We start from the raw sequence: 20,944 nt of genomic DNA, 5'->3' as shown, positions 1-20,944 counted from the left end.
ACTTTGCTGATATATACATTTCAATTGGATCTCATATGAACTGGTTGTGTTTTTTTCATTTATGTGTGTTTTGATAAAAAAAAAAACTACTTATCGATGTATTTATATTAAAGGGACAATAAAAGTGAAAAATTTGCCATCACTATATCTTAGGGCCTACTCAAGCAGTGCCACAGCAGTTGCTAAAGCTACATTTCCTGGCTGAAATACTCTTTATGAAAAATCAGCTTCTGATGATGTAGCTTGAAGGTGGAAGTCAATTTCAAAAGACTACAAGTGTTACAGGCTGTTAGGTTTTTTTTTTCATTGTGCTGATTCTTTAAAATATTACTTTAAAAAGTAAAATGTTTAATAACCTATTTTGGTTAGTACTATATCACTATTGTTAATTAACAGATTTATTTATTTATGTTACCTTTTAGCTTACCATAAATTTCAGCTTCTTTTTAGTTTGTCATTTATTGAATAACAAGCATAATTTATTATTATTATTATTATTACTTGTTATTCAATAAATCACAAACTAAAAAGAAAATAACAACAGGACACATTGGTGATTTAGTCAAGATTTGCTAGTAAATTGCATTTCAAGGTTAAAATTACAATAGCACTATTATATCATTACTATAATGTAATATAGTTTTAGTATTTACATTTTGGTAATAGTAAGTAGTAAAGGTAGCACAGTTTAACACAATAAGTGTTTACTAACTAATATTAAGTAATGTATTTGTTAACTGGTAATGTCTCATGCGTTGTCCATGTTTAGAAATGCATTATTTAATATTATCTAGTAAAAATTTTATTGTAAACTGCAGCTGTAATAAGTACTTGTGTTACATATAATGCAATTATTATTATATTATATGTAAGGTGTTTTTAGACTGAACCCAAGTAAAAGTAAAAGAACTACAATTTAATACTATTTTATACTCAAAAAATATTCAAGTATTCTAACTAGAGCAGTTGAACTTTGTGGGGCTGTCAAACCCTTTTAAAAGTCAGTGTTATGATAGACATGTTCCAAAAAGCCTGTCCTTGTTTGTACTGCTTTGACTTAGCTTCCAGCACAGTACCCCTGACCCCTTACACACCCAAACACATGCTATTAAATCCACTGTCACTTGATACAAACCTCATTACAGAGGTCAGTCTGTCACTGTCCTACTGCCACGCTAATCTGCTACAGTGTGGGACTAAGGTCAAAAGTCAAGGCCTAAAGTCGCATGAAAGCAGGAATTTACAGACTAACAGATTTAAAAAGTACCATCCCTGTTACTGGGAACATCATTAGACTGGGAAGACACAAAATGCACAGCACCAGTTTGGACACACCTGACTGACCCTGGTCTTAGAGAACCACAATCTTCTACACCTGCTTGGGCTAAAAAACGTCTTCAGAATCTGTGATTGGCTTAATCAGATGTATTACTGTTGTGTAAAGTGGGGCACCATGTTAACATGTTTTCAGCAGCTAACAAAATAACAATATGAAGCTTCTTCACGCCTTTTGGAATGGCATCCCAGGTGGTCCTTCATAAGCTGCTCAAAAGAGTGCCAATGTGTAAAATTGAGTTTGTAAACTTTCCTCAATTTGATTAACACTTCAGTCACTACACAAATATGTGTTTTTTTGTTTTGATGTCTTCACTAGCAGCGTAGGCTGAAGTACATTTTGGGGTAGGCCTGTGAAAAAGTGGGTAGGCCAACTTGGTGGATAGACTTTTCCAGTGTAGTATGTACCACAATGTCATATTATCAGTCTTTAGCCTATTGCTGACAGCAGTGCAGTCATCGTCATACCTTTTCCAATGCGTCCACTCTGATACAAAACAATAGCAAGAGGATCAACTGATATCAACTAAAAGGTTACATTTACACAAACACAACCAATACTTCGCTTCACTAACCAACAGCACCCTTCAGTATAAAGCACTCATCTGCTCACCACATGCATAACTTTTGGCCAACGAAGACAAATCATTATTGTTAAGGTAAAATCAAACCATTTAAATGTACAATGACAAGTAAAAAACAGACAAGGAGCTTAAAAAAAGCACTAAACCATATTACCATGGCAGGCATTAAACACACATAAAAATATAGCTGAGAATGTATGTTGAAAGCTATGCTAAAACAAGCAATAGGTTTATGCAGATATTATTTCATTTTCCCTTGTCTTTTTCTCCCTTGATTCTCAGTGTGCACTGATTACTGTAAATGTATACATTAAAACTATTTTTAAAGTTTCTGTCTCTATTAAACTGTTATAGCTACCAGGAAGTTAGGCTACTCATACAGTATGAATAACAAAGCCTAATATAAACATTGTTTTCTGAATTATATAACATGATACTACTCCCTCAATAAGCTAGTTAGCAGTAAACTTTCTTATGCGTGTTGTACCACAAATTGCATTGTTAACACAACAACTTTCAACTATCATTATTTTCTCATTCAATTGTTAATATAGCCAGCTAAGGAGCTTATCACATTAGCCTAAACTGAGCAGTTACTGGAAAAAGACTAAAGGATGCTGTTTTAACTAACATCTCCACGAGTTGCCCAAATTAAAAACGCATTATGGGGTTTGCATTTTACACCCATAATCTCTCACATTTATATCATAGCTATATTGCATGTTAGCCAATAGCATGTGTACTGCACATCTGAACACTCTGGATATGTTTAGAGCAGCACCTAAACATAGTGAGCAGTCCATGGCCAAACCACAGCTGTTCATTGTGTTATATACCAAGAACCTTGGTGTCCTAATGCTAGTTATGCACATGAAGGGAGCTGATAATGAACTGAAGGCTTGAGGCAAAAGCGGATAGCAATGGTTACGAAGCAGTGATTGAAGGGTCAGGAAAAGAGTGATTTTGACTAGCCATAACAAACTGACAGTAATAAACAGAAAACAAATAAACAAAGAAAGCACATCAGATTCATTCTCTTAAAAAATGCGGTATAATATATATTTTTACCTATTTGGTCTTCACTATAACTTTACATGTCGAAAATAGAAATATAACAGGAACCTCGTTAAAGAGTCTGTGTGACTGGTATTGAGGAGTATCTGTTCTAGTGTGAAACATCTGTGATAAATATTCTGCAGTGAGCTTTTTAATGATATGTTCCACAATGAGACATTGAGGATTTTATAAGGATGTGTGTTCTGACCTTGTTACAAGTGTATGATATAACCTATGTGGTGCAATATAGACAGGAAAATGTCATTCTTCTTTCTCATAGAGACAAATATGATCAAATTGAGAACACGTCATCTCCGAGCTGGTTAACTCCAGTGGCAGCTGCGATTTATTAGTGCTGTATCTTTTTCATTCATTTTTAAATATGGGAGCAGGCACTCATACTCTTTCTGCTATTAGGTTTTCTTGCATATTCTTGTTAGCGCAGTATGGTAATGACAGCGAGAGAGAAAGAGAGAGACACAGAGAGAGAGAAAGAGAGAGAGAGAGAGAGAGAGAGAGAGAGAGAGAGAGATGGAAATTGAAAAAAAGAGAGAGATAGAGAGAGAGAGAGAGAGAGAGAGAGAGACAGAGAGAGAGAGATGGAAATTGAAAGAGAGAGAGAGAGAGAGAGAGAGAGAGAGAGGGAGAGAGAGAGAGAGAGAGGGAGAGGGAGAGAGAGACAGAGAGAGAGAGATGGAAATAGAAAGAGAGAGAGAGAGAGAGAGAGAGAGAGAGAGAGAGAGAGAGAGAGAGAGAGAGAGAGGGAGAGAGGGAGCGAGATAGAGAGTGAGATGGAAATTGTAATAAGAGATTGCAGAGGAGAGTGGTCCACAAACGCGTCTGGCGAGGCGCCATGCTACATTAAAGAAAGTGCACTCAAGTGTTTTTGAAGTGGACTAACAAGACACAGGAGGCAGTGCTGAGCTGATGCTGGCCCAAAGCCGGCCGAACGTTTGTCCCATGGACCAGTGGCTATTCAAATTTGACCCTGTATGAACTGAAAAAGCATCACCCCAAGAATAAAGACAGTGTAAGGAAGTAAGATAATAAGGGTGCAATTTTGATTGATGTATTGTTTCTGAAAGGTTTTGAGCAAAAAAGTCTTGAGTCTCAAAAACATGCTGAAATAATCTTTACTGTGAGAATAACACCCTAAACTCTCAGGACCAGATGACAAAACATGGCATAAAATGTCATGTGGCCCAAATATGTGATAATGTGAAAAATATTTATTAACTTATTTGCAATGTCATCTCCTCAACACTAAGCTTTCATCTTCTGTTTTCTGGTTCCATTACTTCACTGTACCTGTTAAACCCTGCACTTCACAAGTGATCAGGGACTACATGTAGTTTGCATGGTAAGCTGCAGTCATAGTAACCTGAATGTTAAATTCAGATGCACTGTGAACTCCACCTGCTCATTTGTACATCTGGCCCAGTATGTTATTTAATGTCTATTTCTGATTTTTTAGTACAGAAATTACACTCTTAAAAATAAAGGCATCAATCAAGGGTTCTTTAGAGAAATTTAACGGAAGAACCACTTTTAGTTCATAAAAAAAAACTTCTAATAGATGGTTAAACCCTTGAATAGTCAGGGCCTGCCAGCCCAAAGTTTTATTACACACTTCTATAATCTAAGAATAGCCCAAGCAGTTTGCATTGAGGTCCCTGTAATTACTGAATAATAAGCCTTAGTATGTAATAAGCCTGGGATGTGAGGGGGTTGAAGAACATGCATAAAAATCTATTAGTATGTTCTATATCAAGGGTGTTTAACCTTGCAATGAACTGCTGACACTTAAGGTGGGTTTGAGCAAGAAACTCAGCATATTGTGCAGACCTCCAGCTCTCCAAGACTGGAGTTCACCCCCCCATTCTGTACCAATTAAAGGTTTTCATTGAATCATATATCCAAGCCAAAAATACATTAGTAACCATTATTTTTAAGAGTGATACAAGAAACACTGTAATAAACAAATTTGCAAGCTATGCTGTAGCAAAAAAGCAGAGTGATACTGTCCATCCCATTCCTCCCACTGTTTTATGGTCAGAGTGGAAAGAAGCAGTGCTTAATAACTATTTACCTTCAACCTCTCATTTTGGTGGGGTTTGTTGTGAATTGATAATACAATGTAAAACGTATTTCCTGGATTATTGGTTCATATTGAGCATAATGAATCAAAGCCCTCTTAGATTGTCTTAAAGCCTGTGGTTTACATGCAAAGTAAGAAATCTCCTACTTGTAAAAGATGTGAATTCTGCTTCTTTTCAGTGATTGAGATCAGTTGGCTTAGGGTACCGATAAGTTGCCAAAATTTGCAAAAGTCACTGCTAATGTTTATCTTTCACCTAATTCTTCAACAATGTCACACTCTACCTTACAATTAACAAATGAAAGTTTTGTATTGTTTTGATTTTAAAAGCTATTGAGTTGCCTCTGAATTGTCGTTCTACACAGATGTTTGCTGGTTGCGCTACATGTGAGTACCAGCATTAGGTGTATAGAATACTGATGAATCTAACTACAACCCCAATTCCAGTGAAGTTGGGACGTTGTGTAAAACATAAATAAACACAAAATACAATGAATTGCAAATCCTTTTTAACCTATATTCACTTTACACTACAAAGACAAGATATTTAATGATCAAACAGATAAACTTGATTGTTTTTTGCAAATATTCACTCATTTTGAATTTGATGCCTGCAACACGTTCCAAAGAAGTTGGGACAGGGGAATGTTTACCACTGTGTTACATCACCTTTCCTTTTAACAACACTCAATAAGCATTTGGGAACTGAGGACAATAATAGTTGAAGCTTTGTAGGTGGAATTTTTTCCCATTTTTGCTTGATGTACAACTTCAGTTGATCAACAGTCCGGGGTCTCCATTGTCGTATTTTGTGCTTCATAATGCGCCACACATTTTCAATGGGAGACAGGTCTGGACTGCAGGCAGGCCAGTCTAGTACCCGCACTCTTTTACTATGAAGCCACGCTGCTGTAACACGTGCAGAATGTGGCTTGACATTGTCTTGCTGAAATAAGCAGGACGTCCCTGAAAAACTCGTTGCTTGGATGGCAGCAGATGTTGCTCCAAAATCTGTATGTACCTTTCAGCATTAATGGTGCCTTCACAGATGTGCAAGTTACCCATGCCATGGGCACTAACACAGCCCCATATCACCAAAGAGCTGGCTTTTGAACTTTTCGCTGATAACAATCCGGACAGTCCTTTTCCTCTTTGGCCTGGAGGACACAATGTCCATGATTTCCAAAAACAATTTGAAATGTGGACTCGTCAGACCACAGGACACTTTTCCACTTTGCGTTAGTCCATCTCAGATGAGCTCGGGCCCAGAGAAGCCGGCGGCATTTCTGGGTGATGTTGATATATGGCTTTCGCTTTGCATGGCAGAGTTTTAACTTGCACTTGTAGATGGAGCAACGAACTGTGTTCACTGACAGTGGTTTTCTGAAGTGTTCCTGAGCCCATGTGGGAATATCCATTACAGAATGATGTGGGTTTTTAATGCAGTGCTGCCTGAGGGATCGAAGGTCACGGGCATTCAATGCTGGTTTTCTGTCTTGCCACTTACTTGCAGAGATTTCTCCAGATTCTCTGAACCTTTTGATGATATTATGGACTGTAGATGATGAAATCCCTAAATTCCTTGCAATTGCATGTTAGAAACTCACTGAAACTCACTCACCTGTTTCCAATTAACCTGTTCACTTGTGGAATGTTCCAAAGAGGTGTTTTTGAGCATTCCTCAACTTTCCCAGTCTTTTGTTGCCCCTGTCCCAACTTCTTTGGAATGTGTTGCAGGCATCAAATTAAAAATGAATGAATATTTGCAAAAAACAATAAAGTGTATCCGTTTGAACATTAAATATCTTGTCTTTGTAGTGTACTCAATTGAATATAGGTTGAAAAGGATTTGCAAATCATCGTATTCTGTTATTTATGTTTTACACAACGTCCCAACTTCATTGGAATTGGGGTTGCATTTGTCTTGTCTTCATTTGCAAACTTCTCTCTTTCTTTTGGTGTTAGGGCATTCTGTTCAGCTGTTAGTAGTTGATGGTTCTGCTGTGGCAAACAGGGTCCATGAAGGCCTGTTAACAAGGAAGCAGTTAGCAGCCTGTTATAGGCTAGTTACTCACGTGTTATGTCTAAGGTTCAGCCTTCAGGCCAGCCCTTATCAACACAGAGTGCCTCTGAACGTCTGTACCCCATCAACTGTTGCCACCTTACATGTCTAAGTCTCCCTTGCAGCCTGTAGATTAGGCCTTTTCAGAAAGTGAGCAATCACTGCTCAGCTGTGGATTCAGTTTCATGACCAAACACTCAAATCTACTGGTTAATTCTGTCACACACGTTATGGCCTTTGCCCCAAGTTTGGCTATACACTACAGGCCAAATGTGTGTGACACCAAATCATCACACCTATATGGGCTTGATGAATATCCTATTGCAAAAGCACAGGCCTAAATGTAGATTTGGCCCCCATTTGACAGCTATAACAGCCTCCACTCTTCTGGAGGCCACTGGAGCTCCTCTCATCAATCTCATCAATGCACGTCTTTATGGCTTTGTGCACAAGGGCCTTCCCCAAACTGTGGACACAAAGTTGGAAGCATATTTTCTGCAATCTTTTGTGTGAGTATTAACATTGCTACATTGGAATTAAGGTGTCCAAACCCTGAAAACCAGCTCCAGACCTTTATCCCTCCTCCACCAAACTTTATTGTTGGCACTATTCATTCGAGTAGGTAACATTCTTCTAGCATCCACCAATTCTATTGTAAGCATGCTTTACACAACTTAAGCACCATTCTGCAAAATGATGATGAACAAAGGAGAATGTATGCATTTTTAGACACATTAAAAATTACTGCTTAATGTAAAAAAATTATAGAATAAAAGTGGCTGCCAACGGACCCAGGATGTCTGAGCATGAAGAATGGCACAAAAAAAAACAACAACAGGGAAGAGCTGAATAACTTGTCAATCCAAATACTGGGTCTTTTATCCATCACTGTCACAAACAACGTAAACTTTAGACTACCTCTTGGTCCAATAACAATGCTTTCTGTTCTTGAGCTTTTGCAAAATTAAAACAATTGCAAACCTGTCTTCACTGGAACAACTACCACTCTCTTTTTTTGCAAGGATCTTTTGAGTACAAGGAATTATAGTACTTTTCCCAGGACAAAAGAATTCAATCCTTTTTTTTCAGATGAAGGACATACTTGCACACCAAAATTAAATGCATTTTTGTCATCCATCAAATTAGAGGTGTCAAACTCAGGAGGTGCAGGAGGACTGCAGTCATGCAGAATTTAGAGGGTTTTTTTTCCCACTTTCTATCATTCCTTAAATTCAAAATATATGTGCAACTTATGTTGGAATATGTGATGTTTTTCTCCATGGAAGAAAGTCATATTTTTTCTATTTCATTTGAACACAGTGGCTGCCATTTACATTGTGTAGAAATGACATTATGATGGAAATAGAATAGAAAAAAATGCTCCAACTGCTTCCAATTCTTGGAGTAAAATCTCTTTATGTTAACTTACATTCAAAGTAAATGTTTTACTAGATGTTAAATATATGTCAATGTTATATTAACAAATTTAATGTATATTAAAACGTGTTAATATATATATATGCATGAGATATGAATTTATGTTCTTATATTTCCTCACATATTTATGTACATGTACACGAGTATTCCTCAAATTCAAAATACGTTTGTCCAAAAGTGTCCAAACACATCTTCTAATTGGTGTCAGTAATGTTTGTGCACCAATTTCTGATATAGGCACAGCTTGTATAGTCTCTATAGAAAAGCTTTGGCAATAGAAGGGGATGCTTTGGAGCAGCAGCACATGAGTCTAAGGCCACCAAGCATCAGCTAGAGCGGTATAAAGCCCCCAGCACTGGGGTGTGAAGTAGTGGATCAGAGGAGCTATGTTTTCTGGAGTGGTGGATACCCCTGGGATGAGATGGAGTGATGTTTTAGATCCAGAACTATTCATCCACCATCAGTACCTGACCTCACTAATGCTTCTGTGGCTGAATCCAATCAAATTCTCACAGCAATGTTCTAACATCTAGTATAAAGCCTTCTCAGAAAGGCAGAAGCAAAGAGGGTCAAACGCTCTATTAATACCTCTGATTTCAGAAGAACCTTCAACATAGGTCCAAAATACATCTACAATATATGGTAATATATGTAATGTCTTAGTTGTTTGCTTGTGTTAAATGAAGTAGAATTCTAAACTCTACAGTGCTTCGGCCCCCGAGTGACAGCCCTGTTCAAAAATGGAAAAAACAACCATTGGATTTAGGTGCTTATGTGTAAGGCTCTGTGCAGCCTACAGCTTAGCCCTTATCGAAAGTGTGCGTGCTATTCTCAATTCACCACAGTTTTTATGACTATGCCACTCCTTTAGTGTAGCTCACACATTCGGCCCTCTGTCGCCCTGTCTCTGGGGCCAAATTTGCTGCGCATTTATGCCGTAAACGATGTTTCACTCCCAGAAAAGGGAGTGTTTTTTTATGGGGGCTATCGAGGGATGCAGGAGGATCAGTGGGGGAGTGTGGAAAAGCCAGTCTGTTGCAGTTCTATGGTGGAACAGCCTTGCTTGATAGCACTCACACATCCAAAAATATTAAATAAATAAATAAAAGCACAATCCCAAAGGAGTGCCTGTGTTCAATTATGCAGCAGCCAGGGAGTTATGTACTGTAAATATAAAGAGGTGGCATTCACTGCAGAGGGACATGAGTTAGGAAAGGGAGTGAGAGTGAGCGAGAGAGAAGGGGGTGGGGTGGGGGGGCAGCATGCGCTTTATTGGATATTTTTTCCAGATGCCTATCGCTGTTGACATGCCAAAGCCATGAGCATCTCTCCCTCTCTCCCCCTCTCTGATTCTCCTTCCTCTTGTTCTATCTCTTTCCCGTCCTCTGCTTCGCGCTAGTCCTTGCTTGGATGTGCGCAATCTTTCACTCACCCTTTCATTCTCTGACATCTGTACTCTTGCTCTTTCTTGTTCCCCTCTCTCCCTCTGCGTCTCACTCGCCCGCTCACTTCCTTCTGAACCCTCAAAGGAGCCCGCGACAATCTCTTTCTCAAGTCTCTCTTGCCTCACTCCACCTGCTATGCTGCAGTGTCACTGGAGGCTCACCGGCCTGTCTATTGCTGTTACATCAGCTCCAGGAGCTGTTTTTTAAATTTTTAAACTTGAGATAAAAGTTAAAAAAATGTATATTATAAAAATAAGTGCATGAAAAAGTCAAAATCAAGTTATTCATTATACTATATTATACTGAATATACTAAATATTTCCTTTAGCCATCCTGCTCTCTATAGCTAGCAAGCTAGCCATCAGGCCAGCTTAAACAAAAGCCTTATTTGAGCTTGATTAGTTGCACTGGGGAGGGTTCTACTTTGCAGTTTGCGGGATTTGATTGGTTGGTTTGTATGGGATAAAATACCCATTTAACACAAAAACATGTGTACTAAATTAACAGGCTATGGCATTGATATACACATAAGCATTACTAACACAGGAACCAGACTCAATTCTAACCACTTTGCATGTCTTTCAACACATTTTGTTGTCACATTACCTTGGGTAGGATTTGTACAGCTATGCATAAAACGGCAGTCCAAAATGAATAAGGTTATAGCTGGGCTAGAGAAAACAATTTAACCAGCAAAAAACATGCTAACACTTTCACTTCCAATGCTAATAATACAATAAAGCAAGTTCTGTGTTGGTGACAGAACTGTGCTGTGTTATTGAATGTGTAAATGGATATTATTTTGATTTTATATTGTAGCATCAGGCGGACACTCTTTTACTGAACAGATAGCAAGAGAGAACTGCCGCTCGTCGCTAACCATGCAGCAGTAGTGGGACATGACAATACAGTTAAAATGATGCTGCTATCATTGAAAATGATTGCTACTACTGTTTTTAGCTATGCAATATACTTTCGTCCATTTTCACAGATAACAATGTGTCAGTATCAGGAACCACATGTCTATTAAAGCGTACGAAAAAACTTAACATGGTTCGAGGGAAATTTAGACATGGAGTTAGCACAATGTTAATCTTGTTGCTGTAAGCTTTTATTACTTGATTAACTATTCAGAATAAGATGAAAAATTGTGTAAATTTGACTTCTGGCTTGAAGGCAGATGATTGGTCAAGCACTGAAGCTCTCTGCTCTGGTCAAGGGCTCTGGTTTAGTCCAACCCTTGACTGAAGGAGAATTAGATGCAATTTGATGGCCTGGTGGGCTGTGAATATTCCCCGGGCTAGGGACAGCTGTCCCGCCCGCAGTGCAATTGTGATGGATGGGGCGGGGGAGATGCCGAGACATATGGTAATGCAGGAGGGTGGAAAAGCCATAGCGTTTCAGCATGGAAGTTCATGGGACACACACACAGACATAAACACAAAGCACCTATAGGTCTCATTGGGTTTTTACTCAACCTAGAACAATGGGGCCTAGAAGGAGGGTGAAGACTCATTCTAGACAATTATAGTGACTGATTTATATCAAATTGCCCTAACCATTTGCCAAGAGGCCTGCTGCAGTGTTAGCTGGTTGACTGAAACCTCTGTTAGCTGAGGAGCTACAATCAGCAAAGAGTGAACAGCGATCCAAATGCGTTTGGACACTTGTCACGGCTTGCATTCATAAACAATGCAGCCAGGGAGTAAGCGAGGCTGGGAGGTGCTCTGAGAATCACTAAAGAAACAGATTGACAAAGACGATGATTGCTTGTGATGGAGAAAGAGAACGGGGTTTTTTTTTTTTTTCAACCCATAGCTCACCGCCTTGTGCCTCAAGCTGAGTCAGCGAAACCGCTGGAGGCTAGTCATCGGGAGGCATTGATCTGGGAGCGCCTGAGGAGACAAAGAGGGAGAGGCAGGATATAAAGAATGATTGTAGAGTAACCTGGGGAGAGAGGTGGCACCTGCCGGCTGAAGAAGTGACAGCTAGTGCAACTGTGTGCATTATAAGGCAGTGAGCCATTTTACCAATCACAAAAAAGTGCTCAGTATAATAGCAAAGACATCAAAACTATGAAATAACATCTGGAATAATGCAGTGGCCAAAAATGTGTTCAATTAATTGATTTCTCATAGGTGCCCTGCATACAGCTAGGAATTCTCTGAAAGGAAAATGTAATTTACACCATTGTTTCGCTTACCCCCAGATGTAGCCGATCAGCCAAGATATGTTTGGTGTCCAGTATCTTTATTTTAGTGCTGATGCTTTAAGACTATTTTTGCTAACACTAGAAGTCAATAGTCACCCAAATCTTTTCTGTAAACACATCCTCAAAACTTCCCTCAACTCAATCAAACAACTCCCAGGTCTTCATTAAGGTTGCACAGACTTGTCACTGTGGTTTAGAGCACAATATGACATAGCGTCCCGCGACCCTGAGGGAGAAGCGGCTTAGAAAACGGATGGATGGATGGATGGATGGATGGATGGATGGATGGATGGATGGATGGATGGATGGATGGATGGATGGATGGATGGATGACATAGCGTGAGCTATGTAAGGAAGAGCTAGATGTGATTGAAGTGAGTTGACTTAAGTTTTAGGGATGTCTTTACAAAATAATTTGGGTGACTATTGAATTCTACTTTTTTTTTTTTTAGCAAAGAAGTACAATTCAGACATGGAACATGTTTTGGTTGATGGACTACATGTACTATATTGGACAATTATAGTTGTTTGTTTCATAAAGTTTACCTTTTTTTCACCATATCATAACTTCATTGTTCCAAAATACTGTCAATTGTAAAGAAACTATAAATTCATCTCAATCCACACTGAAGCTGTAAGTTATTATTGAATGACAACATTGAATAACTGAGAAAGCTGTAAAACACTGAGAATAAAGTACTAAAATACTAAAATACAGATTATTGACTATACAGATCACACATTCCATTGGTGCAGTTTACACACTGTAACAATGATGTGGTTTGGATAAAATGCTACTCTTATTACTTCTTTTTTACTTCTCAGCTACATAATCAAGATAGATGTTGAAATGTTTAGTATCTGGATGTGGTATATAGTATTTAAATGAACTCATATACGTATATATAGATATAAAGTGAACATATTGCATTTTGGTGTTAACAGTACGCAAGTATAACGTCGTAGCTAGGCTGCAATATTGTTGCTATTGGCAGTATATTATTCCAAAGATTCTGGCATGGCTCAAGCATTTTTTTTTTGGAAAAGCAGAAGCATTGCAGTGTTACACCATATTTTTAAAACTTCCCTTCCAACACTGTGGGCACGCTGCCATTTTAATTATTCTAATTTAAAATGGATTTTGGGCAGGGTGCCCAGTCTGGGCTTTGAACCAAAATTATTTTCTTACATTTTTTTCTTTTTCTTTTTATATATATATATATATATATATATATATATATATTTTTTTTTTTTTTTTTTTTTTTTTTTTTTTCTCATTTTTATTTCAATTTAATTTACATATATTTTGATGGAACTGAACTCTAAGCAGTAACAAACAACTCAACTGAACTGTGATTGTTACACTGTATATTTTTATTCGATTTTAAGAAAGCAAGGGTCATCTGGAGGTTGACTTGCAGTGAGAGAGAGAGAGAGAGAGAGAGAGAGAGAGAGAGAGAGAGAGAGAGAGAGAGAGATGTGAAGTGGGTTAATATAGCATAAGGACAAATTTGCAATTATTTTAAACTGTGAATTTGCTTCAGTGAGTAACAGGGTAGTTCAAAAATGCAGATGAGGCATGCTGGGAAAACAAAACTAAATTGTACCCATTCATTTCTCTTTCTCTTTTTTGATGTTGCATATACTAAGGGTGGACAATGTGGCAAATATAATTACGGTTCTTGACTTTAATTTAACAGTGTGATGCTACTGGTTGTTGTTCACAGGCTCTCTTCAATCCGTCTAAATTTCTGTTTTTATCATCCATGCAGTTGGCCAACGTTGGCCAGAAACAATGATAATACATGCAATATATTCAGAATAGCATATTACGATCATAACATATGTCTACTGCAGTTAGATCTGGATCCACCAGCTCCAAGGACTGATCCAGCATCTTGTTCACATACATAACATGGCCAAAAGGCCCCTGCTTGTTCACACTTTCTCCCAAAATCAAGGATATTAATAGGACAATTGTTCCTGTTTGCTGAGGTAACAGCCTCTACACTTCTGGAACAACTGTATACTTGATGTTAGAACATTGCTGTGACAATCTGATTTCATTCGGCCACAAAAGCATTGGTGAGGTCAGGTACTTATGTTGGATAATTAGTTCTGGATCACAAATGTCTCTCCGACTCATTCCGAAGGTACTAGACGATGCTCCATCACTCTAGAGTCCAGTGCTGGGGGACATTTGTACACGTCTAGACGTTGCTTTGCATTAGGCATGGTAGCCTTAGGCTCATGTGCAGCTGCTCCAGAGTGCCCTTTTATATGGACAATGTTATTGGATCTGTGACGGCAACTGGTGCACCTTAAAGGGGTTGAATTCACTAAACAGAAAGACTGTGAATATTTTTGCACACACATTATATTAAATGCATGTTACAGAGCTGTATGAAGAAGTATCATAAATCATAATATTTTCTACAAACAGCTCTGTGTACAAAATATCAGACGTTAAATAAAAAGTCACCTTGTGCCATGGTCTTATTCAGCTCCTGTTTGCCCGGCAACAGAAGCGGCAATAAAAACAACTCTGACATTGTTTATCACTCAGAAATGTGCCATTACTGCTGTTTATCCCTCAAAAGGGCTCGGTATTGCTGAGTGAGACCACTGTGTATGATTTATTATCTACTTATGCTTTAGTTTTGGGCCTTTGAATGAAAATGGCTCCACTGCTTAAGTAGAAATTGTTGTTTGTGCGACCCAACATTATGGAGAAAGCTTAAACTGAGCTGTATGCCTGACATTTTGGTTCTGGGAACTCTCCCCACCACCCCCCATCGATCCCATCGATCTGCCAGGTCCATCACTGTGCAGTGTTCCAGCTTCTCATCATTCACATATTAAGCCCTGATAATCATATGAAGGTGTTCTCACTGAGAACAAAATCAAGGTTTAAACATTCTGCTCTATGTCTAAGCAGTGCAGTCTTACTTTTAGCATGTTGTTTTTGTTAAAGCGTTACAGAGTTTCAGCTTATAATAAGATAGACTCCAGTTGTCTCTGAGTCTGTAATGTATGCAAGATATTCATTTTGCTTATTCTTTGCATCAGTGGATGTGTTGAATAGACACCCTAATGAAAGCAACTTCAGGGAAAAAAGTAGTTTCCATCTTGTCACACAGACGTCCATATACAACCCATTTCATTAAGGTTTGACATCTTCCTCGTTCTTTTTTCCTTCTTCATATCCTTATCACCAGAATTGACCTGTATTGTTCCAGTTATTGTTGGTGAAAGTGAATAACTCAGCTCTTCTTCAATCACGTTTCCAACATTACTGCTTCCTTTTACGCCTTTGAAGTACTTCATAGTACTTTTTTTTTCGTTTCTAGCTCTCGTACACCACCCCCAAATCCATACCACTATAAATGAATCTCGCTGCTGTGGGAGCAAAACCCAGTATCTCCATTTTTTGTCTTTTACATCATTTTAAAGCACCTGTTGGTCTTTCCATTGTCTGTAAGTTTAATGATGAAATGGACCAAAACAAAGGGCCCAAAATGGCTTGAAAAAAAGATGTGATTTCATCGACTGACATTAAAAGTAAGGTATGTTTTATACTTATAATACAGTAAAACAAAAGAAGCTGTAATCCAACATCCTGGTTTGAGTTTCATTTTAATAATAATATTAATACTAAAATTTAAATACATTTTTTAGCAAATAGTGGAACAAAGTTTAAGCCACACTTGGTGTTGGACAGCCTTCAACACACTCCTGAAAGTCACTGTATCTATAACACAATCATTCATTTGTTAAAAAGCTAATCAGTTAACTTGATCAGATCAGGGGCCACCAACACAGCTTCTAGAGATCTTCCTTATTGCAGACCTTAGTTCCAGGCCTAATTGACCCAATTACTTGATTAGCTGAAGGGGGTGTGTTAGACTTGGGTTGGAGGTGAAACATGCATGAAGGCAGATCTCCAGCAGGAGGACTGGCGACCACTGGATGACATCATAGGCTAGCGCTTAGCGTGAAATGTCATGCTACTATTAGACATCAATACAGTGCTGATTTAGACAGTTGCATCATAACTTTTCAGTCCTACCTTCGGTGCTGTGGAAAAAGTATCCGCCCCCTCCGGGTTTCCCCTATTTTTGCATCTGACACACAGAATGGTTTCAGATCCACATACTAAATGCAATTTAAGGCAGGAAGAATGTGAGCATTCACAAAAAAATGTTTCTAAAATGATCATTTTACTTCATGAAGGAAAGAAAAACGATGTTTTGCAACACTTATATCACCCATGTGAAAAAGTGTTTGCCCCCTATACATATCCAATAATGGGAGACCAGTCTTTCACATCGCTCTGGAGGAGTTTTAGTCACCTCTGAGAAGATTCGCTGCTGTTTAAATTGCTCTCACACTGGAGATAATGGCTCTCACTGTGGTTCACAGTGAGTCCCAGAACCTCAGAAATGGCTTTGTAACCCTTTCCAGACTGATAGATTTTAATAATTTTATTTCTTATCTTTCTTTTTTATTTCTCTGTTCTTATGTTTTCTTTTGTGGAACTTCAGTTACTTTTGGTATGGTGTGTCACTTATTATGACTTTTTATCCTACTGCACATAATGCTGAAAAGCCTCTATTTAAGTGATGTTTAGATCCAACAAGGCTGCGACTAATCAAGCCTGGGTGTTGAATTGATCCATTTTTTGGTTAATCAACCCATTAATTTGACTAATTGTTGCTCTTACTCTTGAATGTGGGCCATTGCCTTTGTTTTTTTTTTCTAAAACATTTTCTTTGAAGGTTCATTGAAAAAGTGACAGAAATGCAAACATAGAAGAAATCAGTAGGGGGCACATACTTTTTCAGAGTACTATAACTGGAATATGTAGCATAGTCAGACATTTAGTTGCAAAGACAATTGCTTTAAAAATGGACTAAAGGTTCCTCTTACCATCTGCAAGAACTTCGAATGCTATATTTGAAGAGACAAAACTAGTGCCTAATGATAAAGTTCAATTTGTGGTTTAGCAATGTGCCTATTTAATCTTTAGATTCCTTAGTTCCACATACTCTGGTAGCTTTAGATGTTTGCAGAGTTGGCACACAGATGATGGGTCAACAAAACTAGACTGTACACAAACCTCTCTAACTTTTCCAGACTGATATACAGAGCATTTCCTCTCCTTCACTCACTTTCTCTCTCTCTCTCTTTAAAAATGCACCAGCTGCTTTAAAATCTTGATATAAGAATACGAAATGACCAAGTTTGAATGAAGTTTGCTTAACTGAAAAGTTTTCTGAGGATTATATTATTCGTAAAATGCTAAGCAGACTACTTCCCCAGAAAAAAAAAAACAAAAAAAAACTTTCCTATGCTTTCCTGTGCTTGTTTGAGCTCTTCTTATACATGTGGAATGTTTGTATATTCCATAGAAAATATCAAAATTAACATATCTGATAGCTGCAGTTCTAGAGTCAGGAGCACCGCAAGGAATAAAAAGCACCATTATAGCCTGTAGCTGTTGGACACTGGGCGAGCGAGATAGCGAGATGGATGGATAGAAAGCGAGAGAGAGCAAACTGGAGAGTTAAGTGAAACAGAGGCACAAAAACCAACATCCATTCAGAGCACAGCCAAGCGCCAAGACAACAGGTCACCTTTTAAATGTTAATGAGGATGCCCACCGCATAATTAGCAGGAGGTGAGGACGCCAATTTGTGGACGTGCTGCTACAACGCGAGGAAGCCACGATACGGCCCAAAGGCTGGAAAACAGCTAATAGTACACAGCCGCAATCAAAAGACATTTTATGCTAAGCATTAGCAGCTAATTAGCATCTCTGCATGCATTAAATTTGAAGAGTGATTGTTTTGCTAACTAATGCCGTGAAAGGGTGGACAATACATGACCAGCCTGGGGGATTCACATTTGATTAAAACCACACTTTATCCCACACTTTTATAAAACATGGTTCTTCAAGGGCTCTTTAGTAAAGACAACGGTTCAGTTTAGAACCATGGACTCTATATAGAACCATTTCATATTTAATTGGTTCTTTGCATGGTGAAATTATTCTTCAAGTTGATGGAAAACGTCTTGCATATGGTTCTATATAGAACCTTTTTGAAAATGGTTCTGCCCTCTCAAAAACGATAGTTCTACAGGGGTTTCTTATTAAAGACAGTTAAACTATATAGATCAATGAACACTCACAGAACCGTGAATCCTGAAATGGTTACTCAGATTGATGGAGAATATGTGGTTCTATTATTGTTCCAAGCTTGACATCATAGTACATGGCAAAACCTGTTTGGTGCTATATAGAACAATTTTCAAAAAGGTTCTATATAGAACCATATAATATATATACTACATAACACATTATCCATGAATCTGAAGAACCATTTCACCATACAAAGAACACTTTAAGCATGCAAATGGTCCTTTGAACATTCATGGTCTTTGCTAAAGAACCTCTGAACAACTATCTTTTCAGAGTCTATACCAAAAAGGTTCTTCTGTTGTTACTATATCAAGCTTGCAACAATAGAAGAACCCATTATGGTGTTATGTAGAACCTTTTTCTACATAGAACCATATACAATACATTCTACATTCTCCATCAATGTAAGAACAATTTCACCATGTAAAGAACCATTTAAGCATGCAAATGGTTCCTTAAGTGTTCATGGTTCTATACAGACCCACTGTCTTTACTAACAAACCTTTGAACAACCGTCTTTTTTAAAGGAGTATATAGCACCAATATACCATATAAAGCTTGCAACAACAGACAAGTACCTTTTGGTGCTATGTACAACCATTATTAAGATTGTCTACATAGAACCATATACATCACATACTCCATCGATGGAAAGAACAATTTCACCATGCAAAGAACTATATGACCATGAAAAACTTCTATATAGAAGTCATGGCTCTAAATACAACAATTCCCTTTACCAAAGACCCGTTGAAAAACCATATTTTTAAGAATGCATCAAGCTTTACTGCGATATAGTACCTGCAAAGCTAATATTTACACAAGAGGAAAGCTAACGCTATGTTGTCAAACGGTTAGATTCACTGCTTGATTTCAGCTCAGCAAATCTTCTGTTTGTAGAGCTTTCCTCGGGGTCCTCGGTGGGATCTTAACGTTGAGTTGAGTTCTGTTTAACCACTGAAGAATCTGACATTTCTTTGGAAGTCTGGGCCTGCTAGGCTACTGTCATCCAGCGAGACTAGCGTGCCTGTAACTGAGCAAGTAACTGAAGCCCAACATAGGAGCATTACATCTCAACCAGAAATGTACACCTCCACTGAGAGAGAAAGAAAGAGCGAGAGAGAGAGATAGAGCAAGAGAATGAAGGGCTTAGCAAAGAACTTTCATGTACAAGCTGTAAATCCCATTCTGACCTAAAACATACAATTTTATTGCATTCCAGGAAGACAGAAAGAGACCAGCGAGAATAGAGGTAGAATAAAACAACAAACAAACAGGTAAACCCTTCAAGATAATGACTGGCAGGTCATGGTACACTACAGTGCATAGACATGTAGTCATGACTGTCACTACTGATCACTGACTTTGACAGCTTTATTAACCCTTCTGCGCTGAGGATTATATACAGCAAAGACCCAGTAAGTGACTCAGAACACGCAGTGGTTCTCTGGCTTGTCAAGGGGCCTTTGAGCTTTTCTGGCTTGTCGACTCCAGAGGACATCCAGTGGAATGAGATGTGCAAGAGGAATCTGTATGAATTATTATTTGTAACCATGGAAGTTTCTAGACTTTTAACAATATAAATATCACTCATAAAAATCAAAACAAAGTGTTCTTTGGATGATGCCATACCATTTTTATTTACTTAAAAACATTTTCATTCCATAATTGTCATGCCTGCTGGCCGTTCCTCCATCCAGAGATCAGCTTCTCCGGAGTATTGAGAGGCTGACTCCTCCCACACTCACACACCTGCCTACAATCTACTCTCCAGCAACCCTTTATAACCCGGACTCTGACTCTGCCTCCTTGCGAGGTATTGCCACTCTCTGTGTCACTATCAAGCTGTTTTCACTGTGGTTTGGTCTTGCCTGTTTTTCCTTGACTCTTTGCCTGTTGGTTCTATGATTTGGCTCTAGGGACTTTGTTTATTAAAAGAATCTCTGCATTTGCATCTAATAACCCTGTCTGAGTGTTACAATAATGGATGGATTCTTTTAGAAAGATGATGTGTGAGTGTGAAGAACCTTTTTAAAGTTTAAAGAAGCTCCAAGTAAAGATTCTAGCAAAGGCCTTTAAATTAGTCTAGAAGATCCGCAGCATTGGAAGGTTCTTCAAACCTACCTAAATGATTCTTCACACTCATGAATGTCTTTCTCACAATGGTTCTTTAGGAAACCAAAAGTGGTTCTGTTATGACATCACTCAAACGGGCCTAAGTCACCAACCGTTCTTTAGAAGAAATTTCATCTTAAAACCCACTTACACAGTTTTCACGAAGATTCTGATATTCATGTTTTCTTATTTGGGATCAAGAGCACAAGGGTGTGAATTCTGTGGTATAAGAACATTCATTTGACAAATCTTAACTTTTTCAAGAACAAATTTAAGAAGAAACTTAGAAAGAGAACTTCACAAAACTTTATGATAAAAAAAGGTTTCACAAAAAAGGTGTAACGTTTGCAGAAATTAGCACTATATCATTTACATTGCGAGTATCTGGTACTTTGGAG

The 20,944-nt window shown here is 38.2% G+C and overlaps 1 protein-coding gene across 1 annotated transcript in view; it reads left to right on the top strand.

Annotated features, from left to right (window-relative positions):
• sorcs3 (sortilin related VPS10 domain containing receptor 3) overlaps positions 1-20,944 on the top strand; it is a 424,538-nt gene that overhangs the window by 104,060 nt on the left and 299,534 nt on the right. The window lies entirely within an intron of this gene.

Source organism: Pygocentrus nattereri, chromosome 12 (assembly GCF_015220715.1).
Source record: "Pygocentrus nattereri isolate fPygNat1 chromosome 12, fPygNat1.pri, whole genome shotgun sequence".
NCBI classification, from domain to species: domain Eukaryota; kingdom Metazoa; phylum Chordata; class Actinopteri; order Characiformes; family Serrasalmidae; genus Pygocentrus; species Pygocentrus nattereri.
This window is presented reverse-complemented; position numbering and strand designations above follow the sequence as displayed.